Raw genomic sequence first — 22,746 nt, 5'->3', positions numbered from 1 at the left:
GGCATAACTGTAACAATAAACAAGCAGAGAGAAAGAATGCAAGGACCTCGTCCTTTTCAAGTGTTAGGACCATGCCACCCACATGACATTCCTTGCTATCCAGGGACTTGCAAATTCAGCTGGGCATCTGCAGAAGGCTGATGATAGTGAAGCTGAATGCACATTCAGTATAACCCTCATATCTGCAGTACTGATATCTGTGTTTTCATCTACCCATATCTGACAAAATATGTGCCCACTATGAATTTTCTAGGTCTACCAGGTGATTTGATGTCATGCTTCACTCAAAATTACTGTAGAGCCTGGAGCCTGGAAGACATAGGTCAATAGGAATTTAATATGATTCCCTGTTTCCGTGGTAAGTTCAGGAATGTATCTCCCACAGATATGAGAGTCGTACTGTAGTAATATACATGAATAGCACTATTATTCCACTTTAACTACCATGGTGATGTCCTATGGAAACTTGGGATCTGTAATTGAAGAAAGGATGAATTCCCAGCCAAAAGGCTCTATTGCCTTACCCAACTACAAACCCCAATATTCTATAGGATGCAATCATGGCAAAGTGAACAGCACTATTGTGTAGTGTTTTGTTAGAATACTTGAATATAGCTAAGTATTGTCTTATTTTTGAAAACTGGTTTTACATTAACCACTTAAGGGAGAACTTTCTCTTGAAAAGCAGAATAAAATACTTTAATTACATAAACGTATTCATGAACTTCTTTATGTGTGTGTGATTCATACAAATAACACATTCTCCAAAGAACAATGAATTTTCCAAAGGATATAATGTGAGGGACACAGGTGTATCATATGTGACTATGTTTATAAAGATTTTAATAGAAAAGTGTGCTAGGAAGTTTGTGGAAATCAAAATACACTTCTGTGTATAATTTACACATTTCTCTATAGACTTAGTGTAAGGCAAATGTTGCACACACCCACAGCTGCTGAGTAAATCAAATTTATTTGTAGCCAAACTTATGATTAATCTTCTATCTGATTAGGAAAAGGGCCAAATTCCTCTCCTATTCACCAAAACTTTCATCCCTGCACACAGAGGCGGTTCAACCGCAAGGCAAATTAGGCAGTTGCTGAAGGCGCCATCCTCAATGGGACGAAGTTGAGGCGCTCACACTTGTGCGCACACCTCCGCCTCCTCCTCCCAGGTGCCATTGCCGCTTTGGCTTCCTCCCCCTCTCCTCCCCTCCCCACGTGCGTGGCATGGGCAAACAGCAGAAGTCACTGCCACTGAGAGGAGGAGGAGGCGGAATAGGTGGAGGCTGCTTGGACAAATCAGCGGAAGGAGAGGAAGGTCGCGCCTAGGCCTCCCTCCTGGTCCTCTGCCCAGGCGTTGCCTTCCTCTCCTTCTGCTGCTTTGTCCCCACAGCCTCCACAGCCTGGGCCCGCCTTTGGCCTGGGCCCACCTTCAGGCCTTCGGCCATGGGCCCGCCTTTGCGTGAGCCCACCTTCAGCCTGGGCCTGTCTTCAGCCTGGGCCTGCCTTCGGGCCTTCAGCTTGGGCCCACTTTCGGTCTGGGTGCGCCTTTGGCCTGGGGCCGCCTTTGGCTTGGGGCTGCCTCTGGGGCCTGTCCCAGGGCCAGGCCTGTCGCCTCAGAGGCCAGGCCCGCTTTAACCCACACCTATGGCAGGCATCCTCAGAGGCTGTGAGGTCTGTTGGAAGCTAGGTAAGTGGGATTTATATATGTGGAAAGTCCAAGGTGGGAGAAAGAGCTCTTGTCTGTTTGAGGCTAGTGTGAATGTTGCAATTGGCCAGCTTGATGAGCATTTAATGGCCTCGCAGATTCAAAGCCTGGCTGCTTCCTCCCTGGGGGGTATCCTTGGTTGGGGGGTGTTAGCTGGCCCTGATAGTTTCCTGTCTGGATTTCCCCTGTTTTCAGAGTGTTGTTCTTTATTTACTGTCCTGATTGAAGGACCCTCACTGTTCTTCCACACATCCATATAACCCAGAATATCAAAGCAGAATAACCCACAATGTCTGCCTTGATCTGGTTTATCTGAGTTCACACTGCCATGTAATCCAGTTCAAATCAGATAATGTAGATTATCTGCCTTAATATTTTGGGTTATATGACTGTGTGGGAGGATCCTCAGTGCTCTTCCACCCAGCCATATAACCCAGAATATCAAAGCAGAATAACCGACAATATCTGCTTTGAACTGGGTTATCTGAGTCCACACTGCCCTATATCCCAGTTCAATGTTTGGTGCTAAATTCGCAAATATAGTAATTCCTACATAACATTACCATGTATTGAACTGCTTTTTCTGTTGATTTGTTGTAAAACATGATGTTTTGGTGCTTAATTTGTAAAATCATAATGTAATTTGATGTTTAATAAGCTTTTTCTTAATCCATCCTTATTAGCCAACATTTTCACGTATCTAACACTTTTATTTTTCAGTGATTGGTTTGGGGGAGGCAAAATTCTGTTCGCTTACACTTGAAAATTACCTAGGGCTGGCCCTACCTACACACTGTTGCAAACAAGAAAATTATGCCTTTCAGTGTTTGTGTTGGGCCTTTTAACAGTCTTTCTATTAGATACCCATATAATTTGCAACTTCCAACTTTATTTCAAATCCCTAGAGGAAACAAGTAAGGGAGAAATGATTTCACTTTATTGGGCATTTTTATTTCATTTCAATACAGCTTCTTTATTTTCCAATTCTTCTTTCCTTCAAGCTTCTTATTTTACCATTAAGGGTTTTAGCATTGGGTAATAGCAAATGAATTTAGTAAAGTCTTTGTACTCGAATAGCTAGCTATAAACCAAATGGAACACTAGTAACTATTAAATGCCGTATTATTGTTGGAGATTTAAATTCTCAGAATATGTTTACCAATCAGGAAACTGAAACATGTGCCAAGCTACATAATATGGTAACATTCTTCGCTATTATTTTAAATATTTAAAATGTGTACATTATCCAGAACAAGGTGCTTGCAGTAATAGAAAAGACATCTATTTGGTGTTATTTAATGAAAACTATAAGCCTTATATCATTCTGGTACATATTCTTGGCTACCAATGAAAACTCCCAACTCCTAATCAATGGACTTTATTGCATGAAGCCACTATTTCCCAGTAGTTGCACAATTGCTGATAGTGGCTATATACCAGCATGAGATCCCTCATTCCCACATTCACACAGCTATGCCAAGTTGCCAACCCATGGTTCCTACAATTGTATAGAGTTTTTTTTTCAAAAGGTACCAAACGTAAATGAAATGAAATGAAATGAAAAATGAGTTATAGTGGCAGAGGTTGGCAACTCTTGTGGCTTGTTCTTGGCCTTGCAGTTCTTCTGATATTTGTGGTGGAGTATCCATTGGCCTGTACAGCCCAGTTTACATGGTTCAGTTCCCCTTGGAGGAGGTGGGGTTCATGGATTCTTTTTGCATGGTTTGCCAGGACTTTAACTGTGCTTCTACTGTAAAGACCTGGCAGACTGTGCAAGAAGAACCTATGAACTCCACCTCCTTCAATGAAAACTGAACCATGTAAACCAGGCTCTACAGGCCAATGGATACTCCACCACAGACATCAGAAGAGCTGCAAGGCCAAGAACAAGTCACGAGAGTCAAGAAAAAGATCCACCCAGAGGAAAAGTGTTCTTACCATACATAAAGGGAACCACTGACTGATGAAGAAACACAACCTAAAAACTATCTACAGCCCCACTAAGAAAGTCCAACAAATGCTACGTTCAGCAAAAAAACAAGAGGGATCCTCTCACCTCTGCAGGAGTCTACCGTATACCATGCAGCTATGGACAAGTCTAGATAGGGACCACCAAACGCAGCATTGCTCAAACAGGAATCAAGGAACATGAAAGGCACTGCAGACAAACCCAAACAGAGAAGTCGTAGCAGAGCACTTGATGAACCAACCCGAACACAGCATATTATTTGAGAACACAGAAATGCTGGACCCTTCTAACGACTACCATGTCAGACTACACAGAGAAGCCATTGAAATCCACAAGCATGTGAACAATTTCAACAGAAAGGGGGAAACCATAAAAATTGAACAAAATCTGGCTACCAATATTTTTAAAAAGTCTAAAATCAGGACAATAAATAAAGGACAACACGCTGAAAACAGGAATTCCAAACATGAAACAATCAGGGCCAGTAAGGATTCCCCCAGGCAGGAATCCACCTTGAAGCTTCAAGGTCATTAAATGCCAATCAGGTGATTAATTGCAACATTCACACTTCCTCCAGCAGACTAGAGTTCTTTTGCCCACACTGGACCTTCCACATATATATAAACCTCACTAGCCTAGTTTCCAATATACCTCACAACCTCTGAGGATGCTTGCCACAAATGTGGGCGAAACATCAGGAAAGAATGCTTCTAGAAGATTTATTTATTTATTTGCCTTATTTATATCCCGCCTTTTTCTATCCCAAGGGGGACTCAAGGCGGCTTACAAACAGCACCTGCACAGTGCCTTGAGCATAAAAACAGAAACTTGAAATAAAATTAGATTAAAATTGATACATACATAAAAGCATAGTTAAAATACATTCCAATGATAAGACACGTGGCCATACAGCCCAGAAGACTCACAGCAACCCAGCCCTATAGCTTGTTAAAACATCTAAACATCGAGTGTCCAATACTATGCATACTTCCTTGACAGAAGGTAGGAAACCCCACTGAATATGGTGAGACTTTCTTCTGAGTAAAGTCCCATATATATTCTCTTCCATTTTCTGACTGCTTCCACAATAGAATGTTCTTTTTCTAATTCTACACCAATTTTGAACTTACATCACTCAATATCCCCATTAATGTGATTCAACATATTCTGCTACTGGCTGCTGCTATAAAGAACATTTCTGGTCCCGAAGAATAAGATAAATACAATTTTCCTATGCTCATTTTTTCATATGTAGTGATTTGAGTGTACCAAGCTGTGCATATGTCAGGTTTGGGATATATGTCATGGACGTTATCTTGAACATTTCAGTAGATTAGGAAACTCTTGTGAGCTACATAAAAGAGATGAAACTCTGCCAAACTAAGATAATAAACAGTCACTGTGAAATGAATAGGCAGCAAGAGAGAGCAAAAGATGAAACTTACAGAAACCTAAACAGTAACAGAGGCAAAATGTTTTACCTTTTAGTGTTGAAAATGAATAATTCTTGGGGGAAATGTTCTATAAATGCATTCCTGTCACAGAAGTGTGTACAGGTTGAGTATCCATTATTTGAAATGCTTGGGAGTGGAGGTGTTATAGATTTCAGATTTTGGTTTTTTTTTACAGGGGGGGTTGGGGATATCCGTATTCGCATATACACATACACATTTTGATATCTCGGAGATGAGATTCAAGTCTAAAATGAAACTGATACATATAACCTGTTGGTAATTTTATCTAAAAAAAATAATCTTGAGCATAAAACATACACTGAAAAACCAGAAAACAAAAATGTTCCTATTTCAGACATCCATGTGGATATTTTTGGATTTTATAATATTTTGGATTTTGGAATTCCAGACAAAGGATACTCAAATTGTATTACCATCAGCCATGTTGCCACTACAATTTTGTACATCTTAACAGATGGGCAGTTACAGGCCTGTATTTCAGAAGAACAGTCATTCGTTAAATTGTATATGTACGTAACATAATATGGCTAGCAACTGTCTGTCAAAGACAGTCTTGGGGCTCTTACATTCCTCCCTTTCTCATCCTTAAAGCCAGTGGCATGTGAAGCTCAGCAAAAGGTCTGGGGTATGCTTGCTCCCTTCCCTTCTTTCTCATCTCCTTTCTGCCTCTCTTCCCTTTCGTTCCCTGTGACATAGTAGGCAATGCTAGTGGAACCATGTGGGATATCCTCTTGATGTTGCAATCTCATTCCTCTTTCAATTGAGAGAGCAGACACCCATTTCCCAATCGCCTGGTTTGCTCCTACAGAATTTTGGCAAATGTAGTTTAGGGAAGAACCTTTGGAATTCCTAACCAGGAAGGTCCTGGCTTCCCTATACTATATTTCCCAGAATTCTGCAGGAGCAAACCAGGCAATTAGAACATAGTGATCTGTGCTTTAGAAATCTAATGTGATATTGTCCACTATAGCTCTCAATGGCTTCTTGAAGTATTTTCTCGATATAACCATTCTTTATTTTCACAGCCTTTAAAAGTCATCATTTCATACCCTTGGGGGGGGGGATAAAGCAATGGATAACTAAAGGCCTACTGCTTCTCTGGTGGCACAGTGTGTGAAAGCGCTGAGCTGCTGATCTTCCCAGGTTCAAATCCCGGGGGCGGAATGAACGCCCGCTGTTAGCCCCAGCTCCTGCCAACCTAGCAGTTCGAAAACATGCAAATGTGAGTAGATCAATAGGTACCCGCTCCAGCAGGAAGGTAACGGCACTCCATGCAGTCATGCCGGCCACATGAACTGGAGATGTCTATGGACAACACCGGCTCTTTGGCTTAGAAATGGAGATGAGCACCAACCCCCAGAGTCGGTCATGACTGGACTTAACGTCAGGGGAAACCTTTACCTTTACTTTACTGCTTCTCCATCACATATTTCTTAAAAGAAACCCAGGATGCAGAAATAAACACATACATATTAAATACTTGAAACTAGCCTGGATAAATGGAATGATGCCAGCCAGTATCAGACACCTAAGAGAGATTTCAGATTGTGATTCTTGAATCATAGATTCTCAGACCACTTGACAAACTTCTTTAGGATGTGGACCAAGTTTCAAAAGTAATATAGGATACCAGCATGGGGCCTTTTATTCAAAACTGTGGGAAGAGAAGGAATAATCTATGGAAGAGTATAATAAGCAAGGCTGAAACAATGTTTTCCACTCAAATAGTGGAAACAAGTTTATATAGAAAGGCTGTGATACAGAAGACAAGATCTCATATTGAAATATATTGTATATACTCATGTATACTGGTAAGTCAAGGACAGATTTAGGGGCAAAAATTATTTATTTTGATATGCCCCATATCAAGGGTCATTCCATGGAGAGGGTCATTCCATGGAGAGGGGAAAGCACCAATGTCGCCTTAGGGGCCAACCACTCTTGGCCAATGCTGCCGACAGTCATTCAAAAAGCCAGAAGTGGCACTACTGCAAAAAGTAGACAAGAACAGGGTTTCCTTTAGGTTCTCTTGGGATGGACTAAGCTCTTGCCTTTCACCACTCTAATCAGAAAAAGAAATTGTACTTTTTGGGATAAGACTTAAGATACACTACTTAAATTGAACCATGGATAGGTTGATTCAATTTAGTGAGGTCATTTTCTGACTAATATTTCTAGACTTGTACATGAGTATATACGATAGTTTGATGTACTGAGCCTGATCCAAACCAATGTGGCCATGATCCAGCATGTTGTATGTGACAAATATCCATTAGAACCAATCCAAACATGGTCTCTGTTTTTATGGTGTATGAATCCCATGAAGACAAGATAGAGAAGATGTGGTTGCGAATGAAAGTAGTTCTTAAACTGTTTTGTAGAAACGTCTACCCCACTGAGTCATGATTTTGCTCAGAAAAAATGACCTGGCTTATAACTGAATCACTCAGGTTGTGCCAAGACGAAAGCAGCAAACCTTTCTCCCTGGGCTTCATTCTGACACCATGAAGCAAAAACTAAGATTTACTTTGCGTAATCATGGCATGGAAGCTACTTAAAATTTCATGATGGCTGTTTCATGAGAAGAGTTTTCAGAAGGGGGGACTTGTGTATATCTGGTGCCAGAAATGAAGTTTCCCACCCCTGTAGATTTAAGAACAAGTAGCAACAAATAACTGCAGCTACAAATGATACATTTATGAGCTGTTCTGTAACCTTCCTACACAGGGTTCTCTCACAGGGGTGTTTTAAAATACTACTAGTTTTTTCCTCCTGGCAGGATTGTCAGCTCACTTTATCTTGCTCTTTAAAACCCAGCAATAGTGTTAGGGAAGAGAGAAGATTTCTTTATACTTTGGTGTTCACTGAGGTTCAGGAATTGCAATTTGACAATACACTGTTGTGACAAGTAACACGACAACAAACAATGCCCTTGAAAATTAGTTTCTTTAATGGGCATTCTTCATTTATTTGGCTCTATGTCCACAGCTGTTCTCCTCCACTGGTTCATCTGTAAACTGTACATGAATACAATGGGCCCTTGCTATCTGCTGAGGTTGGCTCCAGGACCCACTATGGATAACAAAATCCATAGCTGCTAAAGTCTCATTATATGCAATGGGGTAGTAAAGTGCTATCCATGATATAAAATGGCAAAATCAAATATACAGGTTACAATAGCCCATCTGAGGTAAAAGAAATGCAATTAAGTCTGAGCTGGGAGTGAACAGGATTTGACTCCAACTTGGTGTTATTCAAAAGGGTGGTCCATAGACCACTGCCAGACTGTGAGGCATTTCCTGGAGAATTTCTAGGAAAGAAAGAAACCTATGTAGCCAGTGGACACACATATGATACTGCTTCCTGGCACATGTATACACATCATAAAAGTGAAAAATGTGTATGTGGAGGAGGGGTCCACTTACACAGACAGCCTCCTGCCTCCACAAACAGCGATAGTTCCCACTCAGCAGGCCTTCCCTCTACTGACATGCAAGTTATAGTGAGTGGCATGAACATGTAGCCCAAACCCTGCCAGTGTCCTCCACAAACACAATTCTGCCCCGAACCTAAGTGAAGGCGTTCATGCGGAGACAATTTCATCCTAGATGTTCTGTTTTTCCTCCAGCATGGACATCCCAGGGTTCCTTAATTTGCATGACCCCTCCCACTGCCTCTACCTTAACCTTTTCCTACCCTTTTCTATGGCACACAGTAAACAGAGAAATCAATCAGCAACTGAACAAGAAGTTTGGAGAAAATTCATTATGATTTACAAGAGTTGTACTTGACCTGCATCCAGAGAGTACTGTTAACCCAACCAATGTTGGACCTGGACCAAACTTACCATGGATAATGGGACTTGCAGTACCTTCACTGATACTGTGACCCCCACTGACAATGGACTGGGAACAAACTTGGCACAGAGAAGCCCCATGACCAACTGAACATACTGCAGGGTTTGAGGGAATGGACCTTGATTTTGGGAGTTGCAATCCACCGGCATCCCCCCCCCCCCCCCACTGACAATGGACCGGGACCAAACATGGCAAAGTGAAGCCCCTTGACAAAATGAACATACTACAAGGGTCTAGGGGAATGGACCTTGATTATGAGTGTTGTAGTTCATCTGCATCCAGAAAGAACTGAACCCAACTGATGTCAGATCTCAACCAAACTTGGTACACAGACCCAACATGGCCAACTGTGCATATAGGCCTGGTTTAGGGGTGACTAACCTCGGATCTGGGAGTTGAAGTTCACCCTTATCTAGAGAGCCCTGAACCCAGCCAACAACGGATCTGGACTAAACTTGGCACACAGACCCAACATGGGGGAGGGGTAGTTTGGGGGGTGATTGCTCTGGGAATCTGGGAGCTGTAATTCACTCTTATCCAGACAGCACTGAACCCAGCCAATGACAGATCTGGACCAAACTTCAGTAATATTACCTAACATCCCAAAACAATGTCTTCTTCTAATAACCCGGGCACTGCCGGGTCCCCAAGGAAGTTAGAAAACAAAAATTGCTAGTCCTTACCACAGATAGCATGAGAAGCACTACTCCAGCTAACCCACATGTAGCCACCTACAACAGGTTACACAGCTGATGCCTCCACTATCCCTTACTGAGCATGTGTGAACAGTACAACAGAGAAAAGGGGGAAGTAAATGAGGCTTTTTCACGAGCTTCCCCGGCATATTTTTAAAAACCTATGAACTTGGTTACCAAAATGGAAAATAAAAGTGGAGACAGGTAGAATGAAAAAAAGTAAGCTCTGGAAGCATTTTGAAAGAAGCTTTCAGGTAGTTTCTAGACCAGGCATGGAAAAACTTTGGCCCTCCAGGTGTTTTGGACTTCAACTCCCACAATTCCTAACACCTGGAGGGCTGAAGTTTGCCCATGCCTGGTCTAGACAATTCAAAACATTTTTGCTTATTTATACAAAGCTTTCCTGGCCAGGTCATATAATTTCAAATGTAAAGATATTTTTTCACATATGTTCTGGTTAAACCCCTTTTGGATTACTGCAAGACACTCTACATGGGGTTGCCTTTGCAGATGGGCCAGAAACTCCAATTAGTACAACGGGCGTCAGCCAGATTAATAACTGGGGCGGCATACAGGGAGCGCACTACTTCCCTGTTAATCCAGCTCCACTGGTTGCCAATATGCTACCGAGCCAAATTTAAAGTGCTAATTTTGACCTATAAAGCCCTAAATGGTTCTGGTCCAACCTGTCCAAACGTATCTCCTCCTATGAGCCATCAAGAACCTTATGATTGTCTGGGGAGGCCATGCTCTCGGTCCCACTTGCCTCGCAAGAGCAGCTGGTGGGAACAAGGGACAGGGCCTTCTCAGTGGTGGCTCCTCGGCTGTGGAACACCCTCCCTAGCAATATTCGGCAGGCCCCAACTCTTCTGGGCTTTAAGAAAAACCTAGACATGGCTATGTGCACAAGCATTCAATGAATAAGCTCTATGATCCGACATGATCTGAACTAAGGTTTACGTACGAGGTTTCTGGACAATGGATTTAAGTATTTATATGTTTTTAAGTTTTGTATAATGTTTATTAAGTATTGTTAATTGATTAAAATGTGATGCTTGATTTTATTGAATTTTGTTCTGGTCATTGAATTTTGCCAGGTGAAAAAGGGGGGTAGAAATGTTGTAAATAAATAAATACATCGAATGCTCTTCTTCTTTTTTGTGCGGTACAAAAACCTATCCCTATTTCTTCCAAGTTATTTCTGCCTCTGGCACCAAATTTTCTGCGAAAGAAGAAAATGCCCAGGAACACATGGAATTCATTAACTGAGATATGTCTGTCCTATGAACAAGACTTCAAACTATTGTGCTGGTCTTCCCGACACTGTCAAGGGAGAACACAGTGTAACCTATACTGTCAAGAGAATGAGGGCTATGTTTGTTAATCAATAAAAATGAGAAAATCCCTTTGTTCTGTCCGATTTTATGTCTGACCTTCTCCCACTAAAACAGAGGCTTTACATTTTCTGGAGCTTCTTGCAACAGAATAACACCAACTGATGTTTTGGAAACTCAATGATGTAGGCCTTAATGGAATATGTCAGTTGCTTCTTAATCAATCAAATGTTCAACCTGCCAAGTCATAATTCATCAGTGAATATAATTTTATGGGTAAAATGTAAACTAGCCAAGTTAGATGCAAGTAAGTGTTTAGGACTTCTTCTCCAAGCCTTTACATTGGTCTTAATGCAATCTATTTGTTTTTATTAATTTCACTAATACTCCACTTTAAAAAAAAACATTTATTATATTTCAGGGAAGTCAGAACATACATTTAGAAAATGAACATGCAAAGACGTCTTAGAATGTGCAATCCAGATGGACATCTATTCATATTGCAGTCATACAAAAATATTTAAATTGGGGGGCAAGCCATTTGAGAAAGTTGTCTTTTTGCCAAAAGTTGTCTTTTTTTAGTTTTTAATCAGTTTTTATTTGCTAGAAAAAGCTGCTTTGGGAGAAATTACACTGCAATGCCTTCTTGGAAGAATGGGTTTTAGCGGATGTACCTCTGGCTCCCAGCCTTTTTAGTCTGCCCCAGAGTGAAGACAAAACTTATTCAAATATGTATGTATCTAAACAAACAAACATACCCAGAAAACAAAATTGGAAATTGGTTCCTGGGATGTTTTTAAAAGAAACCTTCATTTGTAACTGCAAATGCTTACATACTTTTCAGCCTTCTCTCGCTCCTCTCATCTCCCGCCACTGAAAACATTAGGCAATATGGTCTTTATTTACTTACAATGCCATTTGATATAATAAAGTCTCAAAGAGGTCTACATGCCATGAAATGAAAAATTATAATTAAAATGCATATATAATGCAAAACACAATTATTGATATTGCTATAGAGAATTTTTGAATTAAAAAACACTTCCAAATATGGGAAATCAATCAGCTGCAGAATGAAGAAAGAAATCCTTGGAAAAAAAGGTGCAAAAATTGTGTTTTTTCTAAAGTGCAATGATATGAACATGCATTTATAACGTTGTGTACTTACATAAAAGCTCTGTTGATTGGCTATGACAAACAGCATTACATTGTTGATTCATCAAAAAATAACATAAAAGTAGGTGTGAATATTTATATGTAATGAAGAGTCTTTTTTTCTTTAGCTGGTTCATACCAGGCAAATGTCTCCCCCCGCCCCAATTGGTTTGTATTAGTCAGTAAGAAAGGATTGTCTTATCAGAGTCCTTCCAAGCTCTCTGTACTCTTCTAATTGTCTTTGACAGATTGAGAAAACCACACCTTCTTCTGTGATTTTTTTCTCTAAATAGGGACCCTTGTAACTCATCCAGACACACCTTCTTTTTACCAAACAGAAATGTAAAATCATAGCACTATCAAAATCTGTTTTATAATCACTCAAATTGATAATTAGGAAGTCATAAGGGAAACCTACCCTTGAACCCCAAATTCCTTCTTAAGCCTTTCCCAACTCTGCCAGCTAATCCCCTCCAGCCCCATCCCACCCACCCCTACTCTATTCCAATCTATTTTAACTCTCACTATGTAAAATTTTGACAATAAAAAATTATACATATAACAGTAATGAGAACAGTTTTTTTTTCCATGTCAGGAGCAACTTGAGTAGCTTCTGGAGTGAGAGAATTGGCCATCTGCAAGGACGTTGCCCAGGGGACACCCGGATGTTTTGATGTTTTTACTATCCTTGTGGGAGGCTTCTCTCATGTCCCCGCATGGAGCTGGAGCTGATAGAGGCTTTAGTCCACTACCCCATCGGGGACTCCAGATGAGAACAGTGTCATAATCATTATGAGTTCATAATTAACAGAAGACATATGAAAGTTGTCACAGTCTCTATCTCTTTTACATCAGACCGAAGAATGTGGGCACCACTGCTGAGAAGGTCCTGTTTATAGACATTACATGCCAAGAATCTATTAGGACAAGGATTTGGAAAAGAAACTTCTCTCTTTTTCTTATTGCAAAGCACAAAGTATGTCTCCAGATCTGCAATTTCCACCCACCGCAGATGGCTACACACCATAATGTGTGTATTATGGTTACAGACCATAATTGGTGGTGATTGAGCATGGACATGATGAAGCATGTATTTTCATTCTGCTGCCATTTAATAATTTTAAGTGTAATCATCCACTTTTATTACATCAGTGCAGGGTCCTGGAACCAAACCCCTTCAGATATGGCATGCTTACTGTCTTCTTTTCAATTGACATCAATCTGCAATAGCTACATCAATAATAATAAATGAAGTACCATTCATATGCTCAAGGGTTTGGGAATTGTGAGGGCAAAATTTAAATACCTTCCCCATCCCCATGATGTCCTGTACATTACTTTAGAGATTCAATATAGTGTTAGAGAAAGAACCATTGTTGTGGAAATATAACCACAAAGACTCTTTGAGGAGTAGAAATTGAAATAACTGAACTATATTTGGATCAAAACCCCCAGAGATCTTAGATGATCTCTTAGAGAACAAAGATATTAACAAGCAGTATAAACAGACAAGTTTTTACACTGATAAATGTGACCCCTGCAAGTTCCTGTTAATGTCTGAAAATATTTATAATTATTAACTTTCGTCTCCCGCTTATCCTCCAAGGAGCCCAGAGGAGCATGCATTGGATTGTTCAGTTTTGTACTCACAACTCTGTGTACAGATTAAACAGTAAGAATAACTTGTCCACAGTCATCCAATTATCTTTATGATTTAGGGAAGATTTTAATTTGATTCTCCTTGAAGTCCCGCAAAATATAGATTTCCATGGAGCAACAGAGGTGGTGGTCAGCCCCTGCCAGTAGTCACAGGCTCCTTCAAGGTCCTACTGCAGTGCTTCTTTTCTTCCATTACAAAGGTGGAAGCAGGCAGCTAGTGAGCTGTTTGGAGGCAAGAGAGGCCAAAGAATGTGCATCTTGTGGCTTTATTGCTGGTCAGAGTTTGCCATTATCTCTGTTACTGCCCTACATCATATTGTTGTATTCATAGGAACTCATAAATCTCTCTTCCATCGCAAGGGAGCCATCTCGGCTGCTGCCTTAAGACTACTTTTTGGCTAGCTGTACTAGATCTCAATTGCTTGTTTCAACTATTTTTGCATTTTCAGTCTGAGGATGCTTAAATATGCAGATCTGATGCCCATGGATATGGTGGAACCACTGCATATATCAGCTCCAAAAACAACTAGGGGCAAAGACAAACGAGGTTTTTGCAAAATGCGGAGGAATTGGGCAGGTTACGATAATTTTGTCATTGTTCTTGAACTTTGCCTCAATATCAGTTGTCTTGATTTAGCCTACCCCCCAGCTCACTTCCATTTGATGAAAAAGAGAAACAGTTTGATGATGTCCAAATAAATTCACTAAGTATATCAACGAGAAGAAATTTAAGGAATATTTCCAACTACACAATTATAACATTATGATTCTGCTTTATTTGCCATGGCACATTTAATTATGTGTTTTTCAGTTTATGGAAGTTCTCAACTAGAGAATCCTAGTGCCTCACCAAACTACAACCCCCCCCCCCCCCCCAAGATGTTCATAGGATATAATCGTGTAATTATGTGAAAAGGCATAACCTACAAATCTATACAGGAAACCTACTTGAATAAGATACCATGACACTTTAATGGTACAAATAATCATGACAAAATCAGCAGGGGGAAAAGTTTAATGAACTCTAATCATCATAATTGTCTCAGTTATAAAGATGATTTTGCTTTGCAAGCATTCTGAAACATCTTTAAAATATCCTTGAAAATAATGCAAATGAAAATTACAATATTCTTGTTATGAATAAAGTATATTAGTTAAATTCCACTCAAACAGTGTTGCTGCGTGTACTTGTAAATCTCTCGGCCATTTTAAAAACAGCCATTGAGATCCAACACCTTATTTCCCTTATACATTTGAACTAGTTCATTTATTTAGCCCTCCAATTATACAGTCTGTAACAATCACCCAAAACAGAACACTTAGGTAGTAGTTATTTAATAACATTATAATCTGAACTTTTGATACCTAATTACTTTGCCAGAGCACTTTTCCACAAATCTCACATAGTGGTTCTCACTCAGGACATTAACATGCAGAGCTGTGAAAATAGTATGATTTAGAAAACATTGTCTGTGCATAACTGAGATGTTCTGGGGCAAAATCCATTGCATGATGTACACATGACGCTTCCCTGCCTGTGCGATTCCAATTGACCAATTAATCTCCCTTGGGCATTCAGATGCATTAGGATCATGTTCTGAGCTGGAATGGGCTGCAATTCCAGTTTGCCCCAATCTTTCATTTGGTACTGAAAACTGACACACATCACAACTATAAGATAAGCTTTGTTGGTTGTGAATCAGGGCAGAGACAGTACTATATCCCTTGAGCTGATGGCTTCCAGCATCCCTCACCAATATGTGGTGGAACTGGGCCCCTAAACAACAAATTCTACACAGGCTATGCCAAGGCTAAAATTCTTGAGCTCTATGGTTCCATAACAGGTGACCTAGGCTAGAGAGCAGTCCCCTTTTCCTCAGACAGGGCAATTGGAAAACACAATAAAAGAAAGGAGAATGCAGATGAGACCTGTTTCAAGACTCACAAAAATCCTTTCTCCTACAAGATATGTAAATTGCTGAATGGGAAGTTCATTCCTCAAGTCTATTCCCAATATCTATATATTTTTGAACTCTCCAACAAAAGCAAAATTATACAGCAGGAATTGCTAAATACCAAAGGACTTTTTCTATGCCTCAGGACAGCAGTTAACATTTTGCCGAAACGCTGAAAGATTCAGATCCATCTACCCAGCACAGACCATATTGTAGATCAGTGATCTACAAGATGACTGCTCTGCAAGTCATTTTGAATTTCAGCTCCCAGAATCCCTGATCATTGGCTAAAGTGGCTGTGGCTGCCGGGAACTGAGGTCCAAAAAACCCAGAGGACTCTGGGATTCACTGTTGTAGTTGGAAGGATGTTGGTGCTCATAATGAAAAAAAAAATACTCACATAGCTCCTTTAGAAATTGGACCAAAACTAAAGAGTGGATTCATGGCTGATGCTGGAACCAACAACAGCCACCATACTCTCCAAATTGTAAAAGCATTGTGTGGGAAAGTATTATGAAGACTGGCATAGGTCCTTTCCCTCTAGTGCAGTGGTTCCCAAACTTTTTTTGACCAGGGACCACTTGACTGGGGATCACTTTGACCAGGGACCACACTCCAACATTAGTACCAAAAGGGTTACAAATCAATTTTTGCTCAACTTTAGATTCAGCAGTTTGGTTATTTGGGGTGCTGATTCAGAAAATTTCATTGGATAGACTACATCAGCTCTTATTTCTGATACAGAACATATGCCATCCAGTAGTTGCCACCTGCTCGCCCACAGAAAACCATATTTAATAATCTAGAGCTGATGTGATCTACCCAATGCAATTTTCTGAATCAGCATCCCAAATAACTCCAGGAACAGGCCCTGGTGCCAATTTTCCCCGCATGTCTTATGGAACTTATTTTAGGTCTTGCGGCCCACCAGTGGGCCGTGGCCCATAGTTTGGGAACCACTGCTCTAGTGAACATTGTTGATATCTCCACTGTTGGAGTATCCTCCCTTGGAAACCTGCAAAAATCTTCATTGGTGTATGTGTACTGCTTGTACAGGAGGAGCAAATCATATGATTAGAAAGGCTTGTTGAATTAGCTGAGGGTCCATTATAACTTCTTCCTCCTTTTCCCAAAAGGTACCTCAAAGCAGAGAGAGTAATTTTCTACCTACCCTAGTTACACTGATCCTTGTTACATTTTGCAGTCCTTTACTACCACTGACCATGGTGGGAGTTATCGTGGCTTGAAAACTGGCCTACAGTTCTGAAGACCAAGGTTTGAATCCCTGCATGGCCATGGAAACTTACTGAGTAACACTGGGCAAGGTGCATTCTTTCAACCTCAGAGGAAGAGGAAGGCAAAGGCACCCCCACAAACAAATCATGCCAAGAAATCCATACGACAAGTTCATTTTAGGATTGCCATACACTGAAAATTACAAGAAAGCACAGAACAAACTGTGGGACTTACCTCCTGGTAATCATGTTTAGCATTGCACTGCTGAATGTAAGAAGTAACAGAATTTTTAATAAATCAATGTAGAAAATTCTATATTTAATATTATTGAGACCAGAAATAAAGATCAGCACACTTATAATCTAAATTGGCACTATATCTTAAACATTCTCAATAAAATGTAGCAGTAAAAAACTTGCAATAAAATATTGTAGTAACAAGAGTTGTTACCTGTCATTTTAGTACTGTTGAATCTGCTTTTACTTTTAAGAATAGGAATATTACTTCTCAGTGTATATTGCACTCACTGCATGGAGAAACAAGGAGGTTCTTGCAGCATTGTAATCACTTTTTACTGTCATTATTATTGCACTTCATTCTCAAAGGTATTCTGAAGAGAATGTGAATAAATGACAATTAAGTTTTATTTTATTCCACTAGAGGGTAGCGTCCTGAAAGCAGGATTATTGGTGAATTTGTACAGTAAACCCAATCATTTGTTCAGAATTTGACCTGTTGATCAAAGTAAATGCCATTAACACTTTGAAATAAATATATAAATCTTTGAAAACTTTCTTCGAAGAATGCCTTTTTGAACACACTCATAATTCTTCGTATTTTCAAACTATGCTTGTTTCTCTAGGAATGGAGAAACGTATGAAAGAAAACAACTGACATGGTCTATTGATTTACATTAATCCAAACTCACAGACCTCACCCCTCAAATACAGGCACACAATTAAAAAAAAAATTCCTCTTTACTATGTATGCTTGCTTATGGATATTACTGATGCTTTGTTGAATGACTTCATCTTTTATATTCAGAAATAAGTGGAAATGTGTATTTGTCTGTCAATCACCTCATTTGCTATGCTGCAAAACACACTTATGAGAAAAAGAGCACAGCAGAGCTCCTCTACAATGTAAGATTAATAGAGAAATCACAACTCTGTAAAAGAGAGACAATTTTGTTACTGAGCCAATTCAACTTGAATAGAAAGTCATCTATTTCCGATCACCTGTTTCTAATTTCTTCCAAGCTCTTGTGTATCCTACACATTAAATATACTTCAGCGCTTCCAAGGGTAGGGGGTTTATGCTCCTTGCTTTCCACCTATTGAGAAGGAATGCCATGAAGCAGGGAAAGGGTCACTCGGTCTATTTGCACCCTAAGCAGCAATGTCATCTAACAGACAGGTTGTCTCAACCAACCAGACTGGAGCAGCTACGAGTGCTACATCTTGGCACTCCAAAGCTATTGGCTCCTCTCTGGGGAGTCGAGGGTGTTCAGTTATTAATGACCGCTGAGCAGGCAGCACCATGTCAGTGTGACAACTGATCGGGTGAACGATGCACCACTAACCACCATGGAAACAAGGAGAAAGAAGAAGAAAAGCTAGCAGGCATCGCTCTTGCTGGCTGGCTGGCTCGCTCTCCCTCTCCCTCTTCTCTTCCTCTCCCCTCCTCCATTGGATTGTGAGCTACCCACAGCCGGTGACAAGAGCTCTTGGAAAAAAAAGTAAAGGATCTCAGCCTGCTGCACAGAGATTCCCTCCTATTCCAGGATCTATCGAGACAACCATAACGCACACTATCAGTGCATGCATCGACTCGGCTGGCTGGCATTAGCATCACGATGTGGCTACCAGAACTAAGGGATCCAAATATGTCGGAGCGTTCCAGGAGGGAAACTACTCTTCTCCGGTAAGTGTATTTGCTTATTCTAAGTTGTGCTTTTGTGCTGCTGAACCACCTTTTGCTTTTCTTCGCTTTGAAAAAGAGAATTCTGACAGATCCCCATCTCTCCACCTTCTCCATATTATACTCTTTCAGAGAGAATTACAAAGGCAGCCCTGTCTGCCTTGAGCCACCAACCATTTCCAATGAATCCTCATTAATCTAATTTCCCCTCACCCCCTAAGACTCTCTCACACGGGTGCTTTACTAAGCCAAAGGTCTGAATAATCTGATGCTCAGTGTCTTCAGTGCAAAAAGGAACGGCGCACTTTCTCCGTCTTTGGAAACCAATTACATGCGATACTGGACAGGCTTTTTAACCCCCCTTCCAATAGCTGGATTACAGCAAATGCCACTGTATGTCACACTGGGACCCAAAAGCCACAGAGCACGAAAGCTGAATGAGAATATCACAAACAGTTATTGAATTTCTGCCAGGCTACATTTTAAGAAGTGTAGCAAATTACTCCTTCCCTCCCTTCCTCCCTCTCCCCCTCTGATTCCCAGTCTCTCCCTCACATACAGAGAGAGAGAGAGAGAGCAAGAGCACTCAGACACACTGAAAGGCCAATATGAATGTCTGATTACTAATGCAACTGGAACTGAGACATGCAAGGTATAAAGGACAGCATTAAGCAAAAGACTTTTAATCTTCTATGGTAATTAAAGCAATCACAGCATGACGCCTCTAAGTGCATTTCCAGCAGAGAAAGCTGTGGGTTCAGATCCTTTATTGTGTGCTTATTGCTGTCCCCCCTCCACCACCCCCCATAGATAAGCTGAGAAGTGCTTGCTTTAAGCAGGGAGGGGCAATCGTTTTGCCCAGGCTTGGGATCCACAAAAAAGTGTACTGAAAAAAAATAAAGTACAAAGTAAAGGCTTGACAGGAAAGCCTGGATGTGTGTGCATGGATGCGTATGTATGAATAGGGGTGGGAGGCAAGAATGTAATGCACCCAATGAAAACCAAACCTAGTTATTTTTTTATCATGAAACTGCTATCCTCTATGTATAACAGGAGATGTGCTTCTCTATCATTAATCTCAGATAAATAGGTTATCAATTCAAAAACAGGGATAGGGAGGATAAATGACAATTTTTTTTAAGGTGGAAAAATATTTTCTTAGAGATGGATGTCAATTTGTGGCAAAGCAACTGAGGAGTTAACATACCTCCACAAATGAATCCTTTCTCTCTCCCCCTCCCCACATGCAACACTGGAGGAAACAGTCCCTCCCTCCCCACTTCCAGTTGTCAAAGCAATGATTTTCCTGGACAACTCCGGTCTGGAAAGTTAATCTTGGTTCTGGTGTGTATAAGGCAAGAGAAATAACTCCCCCGCCCAAAAAAAAAAAGATGGGGAAAAGGCCAGTTATCTTCCTCCTACCTGTCACTTCCTCATAAATATGTCGGAAAGTGGGGAAGATTAACAATATGTTTACAAGAAGTCAATTATTTCAGTCCACCTTTCTAAATGATAGCAATAAAGCAGCTCTGACAATAAGCCACTATATTGGATTTTTCCCTTGGATAATGCAGGAGTTCAAGGCAACCTTGCCTCTTCAAATGCCACGAGGAAAGGCAGAGAAGCACTAGCTCCTGTCATCAGCAAACTGGCATAAAATCCTTTCTCCTTTATATTGGTTGTTGTTTTTGTTTTAGATAACACTCTGGACTTATTTATCAGGCAGTCATAAATAAATAACCATTGCATTAAATCTACCTTCTCTGCCACATTTTACCTCTTTCAAAGAGCCTTGCATCCTTGTGCTCATGCAAATATGTTACACTGCAGTAATGAAATAAATCATACTGCATTTTTAGGTGATGTATTTAGTGCACTGCTAGCATGAAAGCAGGGTCAAGGGGTTGGTATACATACTAATACATATTAAGGATTCATGTGACTTATTCTGTAACTCATCAATAACATTCCAAGACATCTTTGGTGACTTTCAGTCCCTATTCCATTATTCCACATTTTGACTTCATGTACGATAGGCAAATGCTGTGAAGGCATGCCACAGAGCTTTCCAAAAGGCACCTTTGTGCATGCCAGCCCTTTAGAGAAAGCGAGAAGTCAAACCTATGCATGTCCAAAGAACAATCAAGCTACTCTCAAGACATGGGCATAACCAAATGTTACAGGTGCTCATGCCTTTTGAAGAACGAGCTGTAAAATCTGCCCAGATAATGTGACAATCTCTTCTTAAAAGCATGACGACTCGCCTGCAAGCCTAGTTTCCAGTGATGGTAAATTTCATAGTAGTATCAGAGCAGATGGAAGAACCATGTACATGTGCTTGCATTTAGGAGAGCTTCACATTTGCTTGCCTTTAAATGCAGCTTGCACAAATACACTCATTATTCATTACTCATTAATTCATTTTTATGAAAAACTAATTAAAATTTAGTTGCATGACAACCATGCAAAAATATTTACTCGAAAAAAGAAGGGGGGGAAAGATGTTGGAGCCTGGTTTTCGGAGACTGTGGATATTCTTCTTAGCACTAATAACTGAAACTGAAATCACTCGTGTGTGTGTGTGTGTGTGATAGCAAAACCATTCTGGGAAGGAGAGGCAAGGGAGTAAACACAATATTATTTCTACTCCAGTAAACCATGCATTTTTCAGCATGTAGACAGCAGATAGAAGTCAATCATAAATGATGCTCATTACTATACTACTTCTCTTCTCCAAAACAGTTCCTCCCTAGTATGTAATGTTAAACATCTGCAGTCACTTCTAAAAGAATTCTACAACTTTTTGACATGGCATGCTCATACAGATTAACTGAAATAGCTAGCTTTGGGCTAACTGATGTAAGGGAATAAGACAAGGCAGGCCACTAGTAAACAATAAAGTTACATTATCTAGTACTTGAAGCAAAATCTCTAGTACTTGAAGCAAACATGGTTTCTGGCACGATATGAAATACATTTTAAGTAATTATAATTTAAGATTTGACCAACAATTTTGTGGACTCCTTGTTTAATGACACGTTTTGGATATGCAAAACAAATACTTGGGGAATGTCCAGAGCAAAAACCTGTCTTAAGTCTGTAGCTCACAATCTAAACTTCTAATATGTGACAATAAATGTTTATTATACAAGCCAAATCAGTAATGGAATTCTTCACACATATAAGAGGGTATAGGGAAGAGAGAAAAATAGAGAGATTGAAGAGACAGAGAAAAGTGGGGAGAGTGAGGCTGGATCTACACTGCCATATAATCCAGTTTCTGAGTCCAGATTATCTGCTTTGAACTGGATTATATGAGTCTACACTGCCATAAAATCCAGTTCAAAGCAGATAATCTGGCTTCAGAAACTGGGTTATATGGCAGTGTAGATGAGGCCTGAGAGTAAATTTTAAATGTGTTTTCTGGGAGATTGGTAATAGTAATTATCTTGTTGCATGCCTTCCAACTATTTCTGACTTATGTTGATCTCAAGGTAAATCTCTCATGGGGATTTATTGGCAAGATTTGTCCAGAGGAGGGTTGTCTTTACCTTCCTCTAAGGCTGAAAAAGTGTGGTTTCCATGGCTGAGGAGGAATTCAGACCATGGTCTCCAGAGTCATTATCCAAAGTTCAAACCATTACACCACACTATCTTTGTAGTACTTGCAATTGTTGTTGTGTGCCTTCAAGTTGTTTCCAACTAAAGTAAATCTGACACTGGGTTTTCTTGACAATATTTGTTCACAGAGGGTTTTTCTGACAATATTTGTTCACAGAG

The 22,746-nt window shown here is 40.3% G+C and overlaps 2 protein-coding genes across 5 annotated transcripts in view; one reads left to right on the top strand and one right to left on the bottom strand.

The window, feature by feature from the left end:
- Nucleotides 1–22,746, bottom strand: part of immp2l (inner mitochondrial membrane peptidase subunit 2) — a 658,834-nt gene that overhangs the window by 317,355 nt on the left and 318,733 nt on the right. The window lies entirely within an intron of this gene.
- lrrn3 (leucine rich repeat neuronal 3) overlaps nt 18,491–22,746 on the top strand; it is a 51,157-nt gene continuing 46,901 nt past the window's right edge. For both annotated transcript variants that reach the window (XM_003221202.4, XM_008111143.3), the window contains exon 1: nt 18,491–18,969. The gene's annotated coding sequence lies outside the window, so the exon portion shown is untranslated. The remainder of the gene's footprint in view (nt 18,970–22,746) is intronic.

Source organism: Anolis carolinensis, chromosome 5 (assembly GCF_035594765.1).
Source record: "Anolis carolinensis isolate JA03-04 chromosome 5, rAnoCar3.1.pri, whole genome shotgun sequence".
Lineage (NCBI taxonomy): Eukaryota > Metazoa > Chordata > Lepidosauria > Squamata > Dactyloidae > Anolis > Anolis carolinensis.
Note: the sequence above shows the minus strand (reverse complement) of the source record. Positions and strands in the feature narration are given on the sequence as shown.